Below are 20,924 nucleotides of genomic sequence, written 5' to 3' on the forward strand. Positions count from 1 at the left end.
TATAATTTTAAAATTCTTGAATAAAAAGTACAATGTTTGGTGACTGACAGGACAGAAGAGAGAAAGGGTCCGCGGAGAAAAGTCTCCATGTGTTTTGGAAAAAAATTTAACTATTTTTCCAACTAAATCAAACAGTGGTGATCAATGTAAATTCAACAGTGGGCCTGTTGACAGATATCCACTTTCCCCTAAACGACACAATATCAAACTCCACGCCCATTCATAGTCTTTGAGGTGCATTTACACTGACTATACGTGTTGACAGCTGTCCCTCTGCCACTTAACAAAGTGTCATTTATGATAGTGTCCTCATTTCTTCAGACTTTTGTTCATTTGTGAAATACATAAACACTGTGCTGCAGACAGTAGATAGGCTTCTTTTGTTGTTTTCTGATAATCCGCATTGTTTCCAGACAGCATGTAATGCAAAGATGGTGAGTCCTAGTCTTCATTTTTAAACCTGTAGCTCTCACAAACTCTCAACCGCCTCACATGGTCACAGTCTGTGAGGGTTCAGGACATGGGCTTTGAGGAGGACCCTGGGATTGGGGAAATATGGAGCTAAAGTTTGGTCATGATTAACCTTCATCCACTAATGGTGCTCTGTGTCAGCTCAATAATGGTTTTTAGTGGACTTTTATTTTTAAATTCAAAAGGAAAAAGCTGATGGTTTATGTTGCAGTCAGGATACCATCTTTGCCCAAAGTTTAGCACCTCTCTAAAGTCGCAGTCTGACATCCAGTGCCAGCTGGGGAAAAAAGTGATGTAAGAAGAGCAGGATTAGCTCATGTTTTCTTTACTGATGAGGATCCTGTAGGGTCTTCTGGCGGCTTAAGGTGATGTATGATGTGAAGTTGCCCCTTTAATAGAATCTCTTTCTTATTTCAACATCTTCGGTCTTGATTATGTAACACAATCTGTAGGCTCCATTTTTTCCTGCACTCGAGCCAGGGAAGCTCTTGACTCAGCTGATGGAGTTCTTATACCTGTAACAGAGTTTTTTACGTTCTAGTTTGGCTACATGCTTCTGTTGGTTGGTCATTTTAGGCATTTTAGTCTCAAGTTGTTGGGACTTAACTAATAATTTCTCACCTTTTATGAAAATAATCAGACAGTCCCTTTTTAAAATCTGCCTTAATTCAGAAAGGCTGACTATCTCCCCACTGTGTGGCCCGTTGAACAGAACAGGCTTTGACGTGACATCTGTGTGATAACGCATGACGAACAAGTCACCCAGTGAGTTCTTCAGTATAATGGTGTTTGTAAAGCCTCTTGTGCACAGAAAAGCCTGACAATAGAGCTTCAGTTCTGGAGGTCGGCGTAGATTTGTGTCCAGCCTGTTCTCCACAGCCGACTCTGACAGGCTCGTCATAGCAGCGTGCTGAACAGAGGTGCAGTGCCCACACGTGAGCCATAAAGCTGGATATCAATCCTGCACATAATCCCATTATGTCTGAAGAAGTATCCTGTTGTGGACATGGAGGGGGGAGGAGGAGGGGGAGGAGGGAAGAGAAGGGGGAGGAGGATGTGCCTCCTGTCACCCAAAACACACCATACTCCCAAAGGAGACACCGACTTCTTACTCAGATACTGAGCACATGTGCTCAGAGAGAAAGAAGAAAGGGCTCCAAGAGAAAGGATTAAAAAAGGAACAGGGTTAGCAATGAGACCAAAACAAGAGTGCTGTAAAAACACACCTAAAAATGAATATACAGAATTAAATCTTTTTGATTCAGTCATTTCTGGTACTTCACTGAACTTTGCTCTAGAGAAGAGATTAGATAAACCATGCCATTTATTCATGTATTCATACATTTACTCTTATTTGGCCTGCTTGCATGACAGTGGTTGTGTTCCTGGATCAGTCTGTGAAAAGTGAGAATGATCAGAGTGTGGATTTGTTAGCTTAATGTGTCAGAAAAGAGGATCAAGATTTTTATTTGGAGTTAATGACATCGTTCTGAGGGAATTTTCATAAAGCTTGAGAGGGGGCTGAATTACAATACCCAACCTGTAATCCCTACAAAGAGTCAACCAGTATTGTTTTTAGTGAGGCTGATGCTGCCACTGATTATTAGTGGTTCAAACTTCAATCGATTTGCATTGGTGGTAAAAAAATCAAAACAAAAATAACGTATTTATAACCGCTTTAATATAGATGAATATGCACAACAGCAATACAAACGAGTTATCCTAGGAAAATGTACACTTTCTACACTTCATGTGTGAATCAGTTTTACAAATACTCAGGTTTTCTCCCCAGTGAAGGTAGCTATGGTTGCAAGCAGTAACATAAAGTAGTGGGTAAAAACAGACCTCAATGAAATGACATTTTATTTCAAAGGCAGCATGAAACACCCTTGCAGATAATCAGCCAAATGTTAAATATCAGCCAGACCGATAAACAGTCGGCCCCTTAATCCATACCCTTAAAATACATCTTCAGAATTGTTCCTGTTGCACAAACACACTTAGTAGAAGATTTATTTGCAGATTCAAATAAAAGTGGTTTAATTATTTTATTGAGAATCAAAATTTAAGACATACCCAAGGCTCACACAGGTTTGTGATATTAAGTTGTGAACATAAGAAGTCAGAGACTTTGAGTCTCTAAAATGAGAATAGGAAATCTCCTCTTGCTTTTGACATGGACAGATCAAAGATAGTTAGTAGCAGGTGTGTGTGTGTGTGTGTTTGTGTATGTTCATGAAAAGTTAAAGCTTCTGGAAGAATGGATTTTGGAGCCCACTGCAGAGAAAGCAGAGCACCTCTTTCATCTTTACTAATTACCTCCACCAAGGAGGTTGTGTTTTTGGGAGAGTTTGTCTATTTGTTTGTCTGTGAACAACATAACTCAAAAAGTAACAAACAGATCTTCATGAAACTTTCAGAAAATGTTCAAAATGGAATAAGAAAGAAGTGATTAAATTTTGGAGGTGATCTGGATCACTGTCTGGATCCAGGACTTCTTTTTGAAGGATTCTTTATCATTGTGAGACAGGGCTGTTTTCACCAAATGTGTATATAACTCCACAATAAATGGTCGGATTGCTTTGCAAAACAATACAAGACAAGGTCACCATAATTTCTGACAGATGTAATTTTCAACACTGTCAGGAAACAAATTATCATACAAACCTGCATCTAACTCCAAATTGTAGCAGGCAGTCTGCTGAGAGGGAGTATAACATTAAAGTAGGACTTAAGTGTTGGTGACAATCACAATATGCTTGGTGGAGGCTTTTCTAGTTTTCACTGCTTCATGGTTCCCTGTGATGCCACTAATAACCTGGATGCGTGGAACATAAGCAGCAGTCAGTTTGCTGTAGAAGTCACTGTCTTGGGCCATGACGTACTGCCTGTTATGAGTCACTCTGTAATTCCCATCCCTAACATGACTTGTAGGCAGTCGTATCAGCATCAGCTTTCTGTGCTGTCTCCATATATGTACACGCTATAAATTAGGTTCAGTCTGTGGATGAACCCATCAGGGAATAGAGAAGTCAAAAGCGCTGAAACCAATGTGGTTTTGTCCCAGGTGCTTGATTGTTCTGATGACATCAATAAATAATGAAAGAAATATTTTACTCTCACCATCTTTCAAATTAAAAACATGCCAATCTGTTTTAGCACAGGAAAATATTTTCTCAAAGTGACAACAGCATCCCGCCCAGTGTGAAAGCTTTTATTGTTCTTTGTGTGGCACTGGAAAAGTACACTGACACACACATCCCTTTTTTTTTTCCAAAACACTCATCATAGTCACGCTGTTGTGCCACTCAGGGGGACGTTAAATATTATCTATCCGGAGCTCCTGCAGCTCAGCAGGCACGTTGTTCTGGGAGCCAGTCAGTACGAGCTACTTTTACATTTTAACCTCTTCCTGTCAGAAACTGAGCTTCTGTCAACCACACAGTAAATATACATGAGACTGCGCAGCTAAAACACAGGGATTGAAGCAGATATTTCAAGGATTATTCAGAAGTATTACAACCTGAGCCTTTGGACATCTTTTCATCTGGTTGTGACATAACTCTTAACAAGATCTGCACTGAGATTGAGGCTGGATTAACCTGCTGAGGGGCCCAGAGGCAAAAACAAACTACTGGGACCCCTGACAGACCCCCCATTCCTCCCATTACCACCGTCATGGATTGTGCAACATACAGGGCAAAAAACAGAAAAAGAGCCTCTCAGGCTACATGTAAGTTAAGGTACCTCATTGGTGGAGTTTCTACACAGGGCTGAAAACAAGCTCTCTGTCTCTTGATGTTTTTTATATACAGGTCATTCTCTCTAAAAATTTGCATTTTTCATGTAAAAGTCATCCTCACTTTGGGCAAGGATTGCACATAGTGATGACTTTGTAACTTCAAATCAAGAGCAGGAACCACAGCAAGTCTTTTTTTGATGTACACATCTTTAAAATTTGCCCAAAACAATTAAATCCCAGAGTATCAACACTTAATCCTAACCCTGAAGAGTTGTAGGGCCTCCACTTAGATATCTCTTGTAATTCAACCTAATCCAGCCTTAGTAGGAATCTGGGATTATGGCAATAAATTGCTAAAAAGATGTCCAACAGGAGTGATGGTTGAACAATACAAAGCTTCACTGGAGGAAGACGAGAGGAACAAATATGACATGCAGGTTTGTATTTCCTGGTGCTATGTCATGGAAAAGCAAAGCTGTGGGTAAAAACAGATTTTTTTGTTGTTGTTTTTGCATGTACCTTCACTTTGGATGCACCCACTATACAACCTCAGAGTTGTTACTTTTGGTTTTCTGACTCTTAAAGCTCCTGTGAGATGTTATCAGGTGATGATGAGGCAGACTGAAATTAACATTAACACAGTACGTTTACATGCATGCAGCGATCTGGCTAAGGTCATGGTTGAACTGAAAAGTCACAGCAGAGGATCTAGACTTGTCTGTGTAGAAGCAGAAAAGGCAATTGGACTTCTGGCCCAGAAAGTCTCACCCCACTTCGATAGGTGGCGCTGTGTCCTTTTTTTTGATAAGCCGAGCTGTGTGCGTATCAAACTAGTTTCGCTGTATTAAAGGGAAAGCTCCTCTCTCCAAAGTTGAGACTCCTTTCTCTTTGTTGCCATGGTATTTGTTGTGTTGGAGCTCAGCGACCGTATTTATCATGGTCATCTACTTCCTCTTCTGGATATAAATTTGCTTGCACTGAGCACAGAGGCGCACTACAGCCTGCCGAGTCCTGTCACAGCCAACCACAGTCCAATAGAGCCAATGCATGCACATTTGAATCAAATAGCAATTACATTATGTGTGTCAACCAAGCTATGCTCAGTCCGTTCTTAGTCTGACTAAGCTGTTTACATGCGTATTAATAGTCCGATCCCTTGTGGACTATTACTACTAAGCACAGTATTGGTGCTTAGCACTAAGCACATAGTCCAATTTCTTAAGCTGCGTGTAAACACACAGACTGATGTCTCTACAAATACAAATACAAACAAAACCACCAGCAGTACAATTATTTCTACTTTATATGTGAAGCCTGAAATAGCTGTGGGGTGGGTGCCTTATAAAGAGATTATTAGCTTGCTGAGGAAACAGACTTAACAAACTTTGTATTTCAAGTTATGTGAGTGAGTTCTAGTTTTGCCATTGGTACCCCCTGTGGATAAAGTGGTACCTCTTTGCTTATCTTGCACCGCACATGGATAAATCATATTTTCGATCGGTGGTATCAGTAATATCGGTTATCGGTGTATCAGTGTACCTCAAAGCTGGATTGGTACCAGTGGGAAGAGATCCAGGCAAACAGCTCTCTTCCTTTTTTAAATTTTTTTTTTGTTTTTTTTACCAGCGCTTTTTGCTACTTGATTTAAAATGTTACTTCTGATGCACTTGCTTTGTTTTTTGCTGCATCAGTCTACAGGGTATAAAAGTTTACATTTGATTAAAAACTTGTGTACATACTGAAGAATTGTTTTAATGGTGAACATTTAAATATTTTATAGTCTAAATAAGTATTAACTTCGGTGATTCCATAAACTCATTTTTTGCGTTTTACCCAAAACATGACCAGTCTTGTCCACAGTAGGGTGTGCAGGTTGTTATTTAACACTGGTATCGGTATCAGTCAATGCCAAAGCCCATGTATCGGTATCAGTATCCGATCCACAAAAGCTGGATTGCTGCATCCCAGAGATGGCAAGTAACGAAGTACAAATATTTCGTTACTGTACTTGAGTAGATTTTTCAGGTACTTCGTACTTTTGGAAGTATTTATTTCTCTTTTGACTTTTTAATTTTACTCAGTTGCATTTTCAACATAAATATAGGTACTTTCTGCCACTACATTTCCCAAAAAGGCTTGTTACTTTTATATGTAAAGCCTTGGCCTATATATTTTTTGTTTTTTGGCACCGCAACATAGGTGTCAGAGCAGGACTGCCACACTGCCCACGCATGTTACACCACTTACATTCGAGCAGCTGCACAAAATGGACAACGGTGAGGGTACCACACAGTCACAGGAGCAGCACCATGGCCTTATTTAGAAGAGCTTTTTGGGTTTGTTAGTGCTAAAAACAACTCCTGGCATATGCATTGCATCTTGCACAAACCAAAACTCCAGGAAGAATTGGTGTTCAAGAACAGTCCATCAAGTACATTAGGACACTAGGCGGGTAGTGTTTTTTCAAACAATAACATTGCTAAAGTAGCTCCATATAAATTTTCCTGTGTTTACAGTCAGTGAATCATGCAATAGGAATATTTTTTACTTTTAAAAGTACTTTTGAGTACATTTCAGAGCCTGTACTTTTTACTTTTACTCAAGTAGATATTTAGATCAGAACTTTTTACTTTTACTCAAGCTGTTTTTTCACATAGGTGTTTTACTTCTATTCAAGTAAGGAATCCAGGTACTTTTGCCATCTCTGGTGCATCCCTGATTTTCTTGTATGACAATCCCATCAAACAGTCAAACATATCAGTTAGTGTGTTACGCACCTGGCAGCAGAAGCACACATTGAACCTGTTTATGGCGCATGTCCTGGTGTTAACTATTGCAGCTGCATTTTGCACAAGTTCAAAAGTCACATCACAGGATGTGCAGAGTGTATCATATGACCTGAAACCTTCCCTCTCACTTTTTTAGCGCTTCATGCAAAATGAAAACTCAACACTTTCAATGTTTAGCAAATTCAAAGAAAGACTGTTTTTTTAAACCAGTGCAGACCTTCACGTGCTCACTGAGTGATCTGACTGCTGAGCTGCAGAGTCTACATGCCACACGACTGAAAACAAGCACAAATGATGTGGGCAGGTTAGGCAAGGTAGGGCTGGGTGATTGATCCAGTTGAAGCTACATAAAATTATGAAAATATGATGTTTTTCCAGACTTTAACTTTAACTAAAAAGAATATTTCTTCATTGCTTATTAAAATCTGAAAGGAGCTCTTTTATCACTGACATGAGGTGTTCAAAACCTCAGAGTTTGTTAGAGATTTTAAAGTTTTGTAAATGTGTGTGATGCAGGCACAGAGAGTGTTTTTATCCTGAAAAGTTACGATCAGGAGGCTGGACACGCCGATACATACGTTTGAATATTGTAAATATATTCAAGTCGTACACACAACTGTAAAACTTTTGCTTTTTTCTCTCTCGACTCAATTTCCTCTTCTCCTTTCAGAGTTACAGTCTGAGGCTTGGACTAAATATGGTATCAGGGGAAACAGAGTTTGTTTTGTTAGCTGAAAAGAGACTTTGAGACCCAAACATTAAAAGGAAGGCTACGAACTATTACTTGTATACACAAACATAAACAGGCACTTCATTTCCCAGTTTTAATGTCCTTTATCAATGTCTTGTCTTTTTTTTTTGCTTGATGTAGAGGCACTGACGTTGAATTTTCTTCTTTTTGACCCCTTAAAAACTCCTTTTCATGCTGCTCATCAGTTTTGCTTTGAGATCTTCATCTTGTTTGAGTTTTCCTCTGGTTTAAATTTTGGGTGTCTCTGGATAAGTGAAGCTGCGCTGAAGCCGGCACTCTTCTAAAAGCCATTAGGCAGCAGGCCCTCTCTCACTCCTTCTCCCTCAGTGTCTCTTCCCTGACTCACCCTGGCACGATGCCTGAGACACAGCTGTGAAAATTACAGGTCTGTTTCATGGAAACATAGAAGAAGAGGAGGTGGAGTCAGTGGGGGAAGCAGCAGAAAGAGAGCAGAGACCTGCAGCCCTGGCGTCAGCTGTCGGCCGGCACACAGCTGCAGTGGATGTGGAGCTCTCGGAGCCGGGGTCTCGCTTTATTCTCACACACACACTGGATTGTTTACATGGTGTGTGAGTGTGTGTGTGTGGATATGTGTGTCTGTATGTAGGGAGGACATTCAACCTTGTTTGGCTGAGTCTGGACAGAACAGAAGCCCTCGCTGTGAGTGACAAACGTCAGGCTCCTTCAGTGAAAAGCACATGGCACAGAGCGTCCTTCAGCTTGGCAGATGCTAAAAAGCATGACTGAGGCGCTGGCAGGTGGGCAGACGGGGCCGCCCCCCCTCTCTAGTCCTCTCTCCGTCCCTCCCAGTTGGGTAGAGAATCCAGCGACAGGCCTCCTCTATCAGAGAGTCATTGTTCACGATGATGATGACAATCTCTCTGTCTCCATTCTCTGCGCTATCTCAATCCATCACTCTCTTGTCTTTATACCTCCGCCTCTTCCCCCCCTACCACCCTTCAGTCGACGTCTCTCACACTTTCTCCTAATTTCTCTTCTCCTTCGCTCTCTCAGGAAGTCCATTTCAAACGTCTGTATCCCTGAGGAGCTGTCAAGCAAAGAAAAGCACGGCTGAGGATGTAAAAAATAGCCCCACTGATTTCTACTTAGTTTGACTTTTATCCCTCTCAGTGAAAGCCAAAGTGTGAGATTCCCTCTCCTCTTCCTCACCCCTCTCTTCGATCTTTTTAAATTCAGTCTTCATCGCTTTCTCTCTTCATCTGGCTCCCTTGTCTTTATTTCTCCCTCCACCCTTCCTCGCCTCCTTTGCCAGTCAGGCTGCCTGGCATCCTGCCCCGTCTCTTTGAAGAGGAACAGTAGCAGCAGATAATTACACTTCCTGTCCTGTATCTGCTCTTTGCTGCTGAACTGTCATCTATACATCTGTAAGCTGCATGCTGGAGCTGACAAATAACAGCTCACTACCTGTTATGTTGTGTAGCAGCAAACTCAAGCGTACCTGCCTCGTGTTCTTGTGCTGATTCAGCGCCTGTCTGAACAATATTGACTTTCACCTACTTTTACATCACTGATGAGTCAAATACTTTGAAGTCCAACACAGTGAAAGTGTTTCTCTTTATTAAGTAGAGTGAGATTCTCAGAGATGTGATCAACTTTCAATGTTATATTACGAAAGCAGCAGAGGGTAAAATCCCCTCTCTGTCATCATTAACCCAAAACAAAAGGTTGTTTTCATGCAAACAAACCAGATACTTCCCACACTGTTGCTCCCAGCCATGCATGACTTCCAAACACACTCTGTGGATCATTTAGATCAAACTTTACACAGTATTCAGATTGTTGAACAACGACAGATCGCTGAAATAACTCAAAGTAATGAGTCTTCCTGAACGGCTTTATGTGTTTACATGTAAGCTGTTTGGACAATTAGACCGGAACAACATCAAACTCCAGGGATGTGACAAAGACTGTTCAAGTGCAAATACGGCAGTGAAAAAAAAAGAAAAAAAAACATTTGGAAAACATTAATTATCTTAGGAGAATGATGTCAGGAAAAAGGTGCTTTCCAAAATGTATCGAATGTTTCGATGTTTATTCTTTCTGATGTGTTAAAACTATAAATCTCAGTGTTTGATTGGTTTTGTCTAGGTTTTGTTGTTGTCTAGCATTTCCTGTTTCTTCACTAGAGGGAGCTTTTTGCTTGTGGCTGTTAATTAGACTTTTGGATGAAAGCCAGCAACTTTCTAATTTGTTCATATTTCCTCCTTAACAGTGCACTGAGCTGGGGTGTAACACAAACATGCCTGCTATTATACCATATGTAGAGATGGGTACCTTTAACATTTGAAACGATACAATACCGATGCCCGGTACCTGGCAATCAGTACTGGTACTCAATGGTACCAATTTTCAGTACTTTTTTGTGTTTATGTGCTAGAAAATATAATTTTCTAATAAGTAAACAAACATTCTTTTCAATTTAACATTTTTATTCTTCAATATTTAACCTTGCAATGATGTGTTCATGTCCAGCATAGACAAACGCCTTCTCTTCCACTTTCTCACAGTCACAAGTATGCATTTAGGTTCCTAAACATGTTACCTTTTGATTTTACGTGAATCGGTATTTTTGACAGAATTCGGTCGGCACCTATGAAAGTACCTAATTCGGTACCCATCCCTAAGCACAACAGGCAGTATCAGAAACTTATTTTTGGATGCAACTTGTACCCTTGCGTACACAAGATAAAAATCGTGTGGGAGCGAGTTATAATCTTGCAAACACAACATAAAAATGTAGTGAAAACCAAGTTTTGATTTTGTTTACTTCAAATCATCTTATTAGCACAAGATTACAACTTGTTCCCATGAGATGATAATCTTGCGCACACAAGATGAAATTACTTTACTAACTGCTTATTGGGGCTGGGCGATTATGGTACAAATAAGAATCCCGATTATTTTAAGTGATATTGAAATCACAATTAATATACACAATTATTCATTTATTCAAAAACTTCAGTACTGATTTAAACACAACTTTAAAGAACCAGCAAGTGGCACATACAGTATTATTGATACACATAAGTCACACACACTCGCTGTGGCTGCACATGGAACACAGAAGAGCTATGAAGCACAGGAACTTGCATACATCTACACTGTATGGCATATTAATTGTTTTTCTTCGATTATATTGCTTTTATGATTGTCAGATGGCAAAATTGAAATCACGATTAAAATCCGATTAATTGTCCAGCCCTACTGCTTATAACTCCGTCCCATGAATGAATCATCTTTTGTGAAGAAGTTATGATCTTTTGGGCCTGAGGTAGTAATTTTGAGGGAAGAATTTGTTTGTGTACACTAGTTGATCATCTTGTCAGAAATTGACTTGTCTTCATGGTGCAACTGGTGCTATCAAGAAATTTCCTGTATGCAAGATAAAAACGTGTTAAAGACACAAGATTTGAGTGATCTTTTATGGGACTTTGGGGCCTTTGAAATTTTTCTTTAAAAAAGCTAGCATCAATTGGCATGAGCAGATTTTAATGAGTCATATTCGGCTGTTTGACTGCAAGGCATCTTTTCATAAAATTCCATCCTTTATCTATTCATCCATCCTTTCCTCAGATGTGGTCAGTTCTAGCTGGTCCTGGTTTTACACTGTTTATAACATTTTTTGTAAAGTCAAGCGTGACTTCTTCTTACGTCATGTTTGAGATGAAGGTTGACAGTTGCCTTAACGTTTATAATTTCTTCCTAATGGCTTTTTTTGCAATAGATTTTCTGATGATTTGCTGGAAATGATTGTTTTTTTTTTTGCTGCCACTGCTTTTGTTTCGGGCTTTTCCATCACTTTTTCTTCAATATTTGTTTTAATGTGTTTCTGTTTGCTGTGAATGCTGTTTTTGACTCTGGCACCCTGTTTAAGACATTATCCCCGTTTCTTCTGATGGCTCTTATTTGGGCAGTTGCAGGTTGTTTTCACTTGTTGGCCTCCGTACTGATCTTTCCCTTCATGCCCTTGAACATACCTGCCTGAACTCTGACTCTGCTGAGTTCACTTTTTCAGTCTCCAGTTCTCCGACGCTCTGTAGCCTGCATGCAGCCTCTCTCTAGCAGAATCTGAGCTCTGATATTTCAGGCAGCAGCAAGCAGAGAGGAAGATCAATAAAGTATTATAGTGTTATTTCACTCTGTCCGATGATATCCCTGCAACTCTAAATGAAAAATGTTTCATCCTCAGTAAATATATCCTCAGGTGAGAGTTTCTGGGGCAAGATCTTGTCAAATAAGAGTAAAGTGCAGATAACTTAAGAGATATTTTAGGTGAAAACAGTCTGAGCACACCAAGAAGATAAAAAGCAGCAGACGACCCTTGAGAGGTTGAAGTTCTTTATGGTTGTAAGTCTACATGTCTTACGATGTCTCAGGTACAGACAGGTGTATGATTCCTGACAGGACAGACTATCTCCGTGTCCACATGGATCTATGATCAGGTCAAAAATGTCCTGTAGCGTAGTTGAACCTACCCTTAGATGTGCTGTTTGCCTGCTTGACAATATTTGTTACCCTGGTTCCCTTATTTTTCAGTTTCCTCATTCTCTTGTTCAAATGTTTCTCAGTTTCTTTCATTTCCTCATTCACCTGTTTTCCTGTTCCCTTTCTCTTATTTCCTTATGTCCTTGTTCACACATCTAAAGCTCCTACAAAGAGTATTTAGCTTGTTATGTCAAAATGAAAATTAATGCTTATTCCACTATATTAACTATAAAGGTAAAAGAGATCAACAGTGAGATGGTTGTTTCTTTATTGTCATGATATTTATTTGCAGCAGCCCATCTCAACTTAAAGATCTACATTCATTAAAGTCTCTGTGAGGAGTTTCTAAGTGATCTTGAAAAAAAGTCTCACCTCCAGTTACATGATTGATTATAATCCACAATTTAAAATGAGATTATCAGTTCCTAAATAGGACATTTCTGAATTCTATTTCTCATTATCTGTGGTCGTATAGACTTACAGCATGCAGAAGTCTCTATGCCATCACCACACCAGCTGACAAAGTTTAGTAGTAAAAAAAGATATCTGTGTGTTTCGTGGCTGGAAACAATTTTTTGGGTATATTTTGAGGTAATGGCGGACACTGGAACAGGAGTTTTAAAAACAGAGCAGAAGAAAACTAAACAAGAGAGTAATAGAGCACGGGCTAGATGCTAAAACACAGTTAAAGCTGTTTGTGCTAATGTTCATTCCAACCCACAGTCAGCAGTTATTCTGCAGTGGTCTGTTCAAACTTGAGAGTCTATCAATAAAATGAAGAGTGAGGTTACGTTAGCTCTGCTTGGTAGATGACTGGCAGGACATAGCTAACCAGGATTTACTAAGATTACAAGTGATGGACACGTACAAACTGTGTACAAACTGAGTTTACAAAGTTTTCTTGTTGTCACATTTCGACCAATTGCCCTACAGAACTACATTACCTCATTGCTTTGTTTCCTGTAAAAAGTTGTCTCAGAACAAATCAAAGTAGTGTTAAAAGAAGACCTGCCCTCCATTCATTTGCTTCAAAACAAACACGCCTTGGTAACATTCACGCCCTCATAACAGTGGGTGCAACTGCTCATGGGAAGTGGAAAAAACACTAATACTAGCTTTTCTAGATAGTTCACACAGACTCTTACAAATGTTGTTTAAAAGACAGAGTGGAGAGATACTTACACACACATGCATGCAAATGACAAGAAGACAGGACTTTTGAAAGCTTTTAAACTGCAGAAAATGTTTGTTCAACACATCGACTGTATAAAACATGAATGTAGTCCCAGCGACGTCACCTGTCTGTTCCTCAAACAGTGAAATGAAGCCAATCCACAGCCGCAGCCACATTGGATATAATGCGGACTTTGAGCTTTCTTCCTAACAGTTATTGGGCACCTGTCAGTCACATAAACTGAGCTTTGTCTCTGATTGGACAATCAGATGATCCTGATATCTGCTAAACCACCAAGTAAGAAAAAAATTCACCCCCCGTACAGTGTGTTGATAGCAAAGTTAGCGTTTCAGACCCAAACTATTTTTTGAAACAGTCTTTAAATAGGCTTTTTAATGCTGTAAAAGTTAGGGGTTTTTTTGACTGGGTGTGTACGTGGTTTCTGGTCTTTCTGCAGCCAGCCTCAAGTGGATCCTTGATAAACAAGGATCCACTTGTGGAAGCGCAACGTGGAAGCGCAACTTCCACATAGGCTTCATTTATCTAATCTGGATGTTGCTCCTTGGTTAAACACATGAGGATAAAAGTGATAGTGCGTTGTTATACAACATCTGCTAATGTTTAAACAAAAAAAAAAACTTTAGAAATGTTTTGAGATTCAAGACAATATGGTTAGAAATCATTTTAACTTAAAAACTTTTGAACAGTTTTTACTTTTGAATCTCAGTTTGCTTGGAAAGACTTCTATTTAGTAATCCTAAGTGTATGACTTAAAGTATGTCTTCAGTCATTTACATCCCTATTATCTGTAATGACAGAGTGTGCTCCCTGTGTTTAGGTCCGAGCCTCCAGTCATCCTGCTCAGCGCCGTGGCTCTCCCTACCGCGTTTCAGTGTTTATCACAGTGCAGGTCAGATCTCAGCAGTCTATACTCCCTCAGCTCTCCCTGGTGCTCACGCCTCATTAACTCAACACACTCAGCTTGTTTACAGATGTTAATTACACACTGCAACGCTGATATTGATGAGGACAATCAGCATTTACTCTGAGCTCCATTCTGACCACACACTAACCTTAAAACACAGTGGCATCCAATCAGTTTGGTTTGAAGCAAGCAGATCTGCTGTTTGGTGCTTGTATTGAAGTTTTCCCCTGATGAACACCCACCGAGTCCAGCAGCAGAGTGGTCTTTACAGTCAACGTGTGTTTTATGAGTCATACTGTGAAAGGCTGTTATCACTGTTTCCTCAACAAGTAGTGTAATAAATGATGAGCAGCAGCTGATCGCTCATCTTCATTATTAGATTCTATGAATCATTAAGAGAGCAGGATCCAGAAAATGAGACTAATTAAGAGGGATACATGCTCCTATTTTCTGCTGTCATTCATCTGATGGAAATAAATCACTCATAGATTTCTTCAGGGATCCATATCAGGGATGTACATTCATTAGAGCTGATTGTTGATCACTTATTAATGTTTTTGTTGTGGGAAGAAGGACTTTGTGTGCTTATTACAGCGTGGGTACCAAGAAGAGTGTAACAACCAGATTTTATACCATTTATTCAAAGGCTCCATTTTTCACTTATAGAATATTGGTCCTTATTTACAATTCCTTTAAATCCTTGAAGTCAGCTTCATACAGCTTTCCAATGATTATTTCTTTGTGAAAATAACAGAGCGTAACCATAGACTGAATAAAACATGGACGTAGTCTCGCCGATGTCACCCGTCTGTATCTGAAACAGAAAATGAAGCATATCGGCTAAAGCGGCCATACTGGTAGTGGCAAGGGCTTTGAGTACAGCTATAGGGCGCCTGTCGGTCACGTGACCTTCAGCTGTGCCTCTTATTGGGGGAGCTCGCGATCTTATTATCCTCCGAACGGCCGAGTTAGAAAAAAAGTCACCCCCCCATACAGTGGGTGCCGATAGTAAAATCAGCGACTCAGACAGGAGACGTTTTTTGAACCAGGCTGTTAATTTCTGCTTTGAAAACAGCTTTTTTTAGCTTGGTGTGTATGTGACTTCGGGTATTTTCCGGAGCCCGCCTCAAGCTGACACTTGAAACAGCAGATTTTAGCACTTCCGCATTCTCTCATATTCCCAGACCGGAGGATGCCACTTGAGCAAAACCCAAGAAGTATTCTTTATGGTTTGATTGAGGATGAGAAAAAAATGAAAATTTTTCTAATGTGATAAAGTGGATGAACACTAGCCTGTTGTCCTTAATTTTGCAACAAAGTCAACATTCAGGCTGCATTACACCCCCCCCCCACCCCCCCCCCCCCACCCCCCAAGCCTGGGCCCCCCTGTCAAAAAATCTGGACACACCCCTGCATGTATCATGTAATCCTATTGATCATTTCCTCTTAACTGAGACAAGATGATGCAGAAATTGAGCTCAGATTAGAAGTATCATACCCATAATGACACAGGGTGTTATAAACAGTAATTCAAGAGCTGGGTTGTGTCATAATGTATAAATGGAATGACTTTATAAAACACATTCCCAGTCTACTAGGAGGTCTGCTTTAAGGTTTAACCCTTTTGCACTCATCTGATGTCAGGCTTTACTAAGCAAGCTGCTAATCTGTCCATTACAATGGAATCCAAACCTTAAACACACACTCACACACAGAGATAGCCGAGTAGACAGCACTTTGAAACTGGGAGCATCAGAATGATTAAACCACAGGTTTCTGTGTGATTCCAAAAATACCTACATCAGAGGTTGTATGTTGTGCTTACATGTGACAGTATGTCTGTGGCTCTATATTTTAATTTTAAGCAGGACTTACTCATCTTTTAACATGTTTCTCCATTATTGCCTCAAAAAATCAATAAACATATTCAGGAAGCTATCCATATCTTGGGTGTGTTGTTACACTCTTGTTGATTTTGATATTATTCTAACAGTTAAAAGCCAAGTTTCATTGTCTTTGCTTACACAGTGGCATGTTTCTGTATTTATTTATTAGTTTTTTATATCTTATAGTAAGTTTACACTTATTTGGCACTTATACAGTTTTTGAGGAACTATTTTTCCTCTTCATTGCTGCCATGCTTTCTTACTTTTCTGTCTAGTTTCTGTCAAGTTTCCTTCTCTTCTCCTGTAATGATAACTTCGTGTTGACTAAATTTGTAAAAAAAAATATATATATATATAGATAAATAAACAAGTGATCTTTGGTTGGAGGAACTTTGGTCATTTTTAGTTGGATGTCTTTGCTGTAGACGCTGCAGGGTTGGACAGAGCTGAGCGTGCATTTCCATGTTAAAGTGAAAGGAAAAAACAGCGCTCGCATGTAAAGTAAGAGATTAAGCTAAAGGGGGAAAAATCCGTGAAATGAGGAGAAATTCCCCCTGTGCAGATAGCGCACACAGTCCGGTCCCTGCAGGAACATGAACCGTGATTTTGCGTTGTGTGGGGATGTCCCGGTGCAGTGTGAATGTGAATGTGAATGCAGACAGCGCATGAATATTATCTCCAGCATGCCACTTCGGAAGTAGGTCACCGCTCACCGATTTGTTCACCATGTCTCCGGCTACAGTGGGCTGCTCGGTCCGTGGATCGTCCATCAGGTCCATTACCCGACCGAGGACCAACTAAGGGCTGGGAACCAAACGAAGCGGGACTATTTTCAATGGATTTGATGTCTGTTTTCCGAAAAGGTAACGCTGAATCGCGGCTGTAATTCCCGTCACAGTCGGGGGATGATGATGGGGTCGGTGGGTTGCCTGCTTCGAGCAACTCGCCTATAACACGAGTAATTGTAATCATATTGACATTGATGAGCGGATTGATCGAGGACGATCAGAGGTTTTTTTTCTTTTGCTCGTTTCCCCGCGGAGGAGCTTTTTTTTTTTTTTTACTTCTCATATCTCAGCCTGCACAGCACTCCTGCTTCGGCATGCTGTCAGATTAACACCGTCCACATCCACCAACACCAACACCACCATGGCCAACTATAAGCTCCAGTAGGCGAGTCTCTTCTCCTGCATGCATAATTCTGCCCTTTAACAGTCTTTTCTGCGTTAAATAGTCCAGATGAAGGAGTGGATGCGGGTGTTTGTGCCTCAACCTGCATGGAAGTGAACGGGGGTGTTGGTGGTGGTGGTGGAGGATGGTTGGTCGTTTGCTCCGGGGGAAAAGTGGACTTATTGGTGATATGGGAGGCAACACACACACACACACACACACACACACACACACACACACACACACACACACACACACACACACACACACACACACACACACACACACACACACACACACACACACACACACACACACACACACACACACACACAGCTTCAAGCTCGTGCCTCGGGGCTTTTTTCTCTGTCATGATGACAGCTCTACACCATGTCCTTGTGCTAAACGAGTGTGTGTGACAGTGAGGCAGCTCAGCCACCTCCTCCTCTGTCTTCAGATCAAACTACAGTCACTTAATGTGCCATCAGAAAGAGGAGTGCATGGCACACAGTCAGTCATTATTAAGTAGCTTTTATGTGTCAGTTACGCTTCACTTACCTTAAACTGCTAAATGTTTTAATCTTTAACTCCTCTGTCATTTTCAGAACTAGAGATGTGTCTCATCAGCTCCTCCTCACCTGGGGCCGAGGTCCCAGAATGAAACGAAAGGTCACTGAATTACTGTATTTAAAGTAACAAAGAAGATAAATACTCTATCTGACTGCATTTATTAATACTTGAACTTTCCTTTTATTGTTTTGCTTTAAATTACAAAGACGACAAGATTATTAAGACAATGCGTCCCTCTTGCACTGAAAGTTAAGCTATAACACTGTTTATCTTTCTGAATACAAGACACTTCTTCCGTGCTTTTAACTCATGTAAAACCTTACAGAAAAAGTCTAAATGAAACACAAACATTTCATTGTCTTTGCCTCCACATTAGCATGTTTCTATATTTATTTATTTTTTTAATATTTCAAAGCAAGTTTAAACTTATTTTGCACTAATACAGTTTTTGAGGAACTATTTTTCCTCTTCTTTGCTGCCATGCTTTCTTACTTTTTCTGTCTTATTTCTGTCAAGTTTCCTTCTCTTTTCCTGAAATGATAACTTTGTGTTGACTTTGTAAAGAAGCGATCTTTGGTCATTTTTAGTTGGATATCTCTGCTGTAGACGCTGCAGGGTTGGACAGAGCTGTGCGTGCATTTCCATGTTAAAGTGAAAAAAAATCCAGACATAACCAGATACACTCTGAGTATCTGAGCCGTAATCATGCATGCCATTTTGCTAATCTTTCTGTACATTTGCAAACTGTTGCTGGAAACTAAAATTGGTACTTAAAAATTTTAGACTTGAAATTTGCCAAAAAGTGTGAATTATAATATACAAGTATTATAAATCTACAAGCTGTTGCTGCTTTACATGATGCTGAGTTTGCAAAGTGGCTTAAAACTGGCAACCTGTTGAAAGTTGATCTAGTTTAAAACATGAAAAAGCAGTTTCATAAAAATGACCACATTGTTACTGTGAAGCTGAAGAATCTATATTTTAATGTGCTGTGGTCTGTGTGGTGAACATCTTGAAGGGTAAAATAATGATGCTCTTCAGCGAGCCTCCGTCCCTCCATTGTGCATGCTTGTCTTATTGAAAAGAAGCAACTTGATTTGATCTCCGCAGACAGAAACTCAATGCGAGGCTCCTTCTGTCCTCTTGTTATCTGGAAATTAAATTTCTCTCTCATGGATTGCATTTCACGGTTCACAGAGTCATTGGGCAATAAGGGCGGGCTGAGCTATGAGATGGTTTGAAAACATCCAGGCGGACATGTGTGCGTCGATCCAGTGTCAAAGTGAGTTTACCGTTGTGGTATGACACAGACCTTTAGGTGTATGCTTTTTTAAAATTAATTTCATAAATACTAAAAAATGAAGCACAAACCAGGTGAATCAAAGGGTTGTGTTTGAGATTGAGGCTCTGTGGCAGGTTTGAGTATTATTGATGACAACACCTCTCATCCAGCTGCTGTGTAGTATTCTAAACAGGGTTTGGCTTTTCATCCTTTCATAATGCTTAACATGTTGAGATGAAGCTTTATAGGATTACATCAATAGCTGTTGGTTAAATATTGTTATGTCATTACCTGTAGTATGACAGCGGAGAACAGGTGTGTAAAAAAGAAACAAGGATGTGTGCCAGAGAAAACTCAACATATGGTAGAATCGATTTTAAAGTAGCACAACAGACAAAACTATGACACTAAAACATGATGGGACTCTGTTTTCTACATAGAAAGAAAACATCAGCTTGGATTAGAACAACTCACTCTGAAATCATCTCCTGGTGGTAGCTGAGTTTTGGCCCACTATGTTTTTTTTCTTTTTATACCTTTATTAAGGAGGACAGGACAGTGGATAAGGCAGAGCACAGGGTGAGAATGGGAAGTGACATACAGGAGGCCACATGTGGATTCTAACCTGGGCCATCTGCTTATGGTCTTGTCTCATGGTGTGCGCAACCACAAGTCCTCATAGTACTGGGTCCACATACAGTGATGGTTTGATCATGGTTGTGGACATGAAAGAATGAAAGAATTTAAAAATATTTCCAAGAAATGGGATTACAGAAAAATTAGTTTATAACTTGATGAGACGCTGCGTTGTCATTCTAGATGAAATAAAACACTGCTGCTCCGTCACCTGCAAATTTAAATCTTTTATTTTAAAGGCACTTGAAAAGTTTTTAACTGGTTTTGAAATTGTCTCAGTCTAATACTGATGCCTCTCCATGATTAATCAGATTATCATGGATCAGATTGATTTTGTCTGTATTTGAATCATGGCACCATTGTTCAGTGAAGATTTTCCACCAAAAAAAGGCTGATTCAATATTTTACACACACCCAAAAGTGGCCAAACTGAGAACCCCACGGGTAAAGTTTTGCAGATAAATAAGTTAGAAAAAAAGAGAAATTTTTTCCATTTTCTTTTGATCATTTGTTATTCGTTTTTGATGGAGAAACTCTACAACTTGGGCTACTTGAGTTAAAAAATGACTTTGATCAGGATCCAATGTGGATGCTTTGGACAAAACTTTTCATTTAAACTTTTCTGTCAGGTGACTTTGAACAGGTATCTTCTTTTTCATATTCGTAAGCTAACAATAAAACATTTTAGTTTAACATTACTACAAATCAATACATCACCTTTTCACTCTGTGTCCTGGAAAACTTAGCCAGAATGAAGAGTAATGATCAAAAAGAAGATCAGTATCTTCATCATTCATCTGGGAAAAAAAGTTAACCACTTAAGTCCAGAGTGGTCAACAAAATCAACACAAGATGAGACTGTGCCTTTAATGATGTGGCGCATTAATAATGCGAATAACTATGTACCAAAGCAGTGGATTCAGCTCAGTTAATAAGCTGGAAAAAAAAAAATCAGTAACATTTTTGTCATGCATTTTTTTCTAAGAAATTGAATTGATTACCATGGGGATGGCAAAAATGAT

At 39.8% G+C, this 20,924-nt stretch overlaps 1 protein-coding gene across 4 annotated transcripts in view; it reads left to right on the forward strand.

Moving 5' to 3' along the window:
* Positions 1 to 20,924, forward strand: part of bahd1 (bromo adjacent homology domain containing 1) — a 42,794-nt gene that overhangs the window by 1,589 nt on the left and 20,281 nt on the right. The window contains exon 2 of one of the 4 annotated variants that reach the window (XM_074691471.1): positions 14,272 to 14,343. The exons of 2 other annotated variants lie outside the window; for them this stretch is intronic. The gene's annotated coding sequence lies outside the window, so the exon portion shown is untranslated. Of the gene's footprint in view, positions 1 to 14,271; positions 14,344 to 16,913; positions 17,108 to 20,924 lie in introns of those variants that run through there. One more of the 4 variants, XM_074691470.1, reaches the window with a different exon arrangement.

The sequence above is a fragment of the Halichoeres trimaculatus genome, unplaced genomic scaffold (genome assembly GCF_033239565.1).
Source record: "Halichoeres trimaculatus isolate MK-OKI-2021-1 unplaced genomic scaffold, fHalTri1.1 fHalTri1_scaffold_17, whole genome shotgun sequence".
NCBI lineage: Eukaryota > Metazoa > Chordata > Actinopteri > Labriformes > Labridae > Halichoeres > Halichoeres trimaculatus.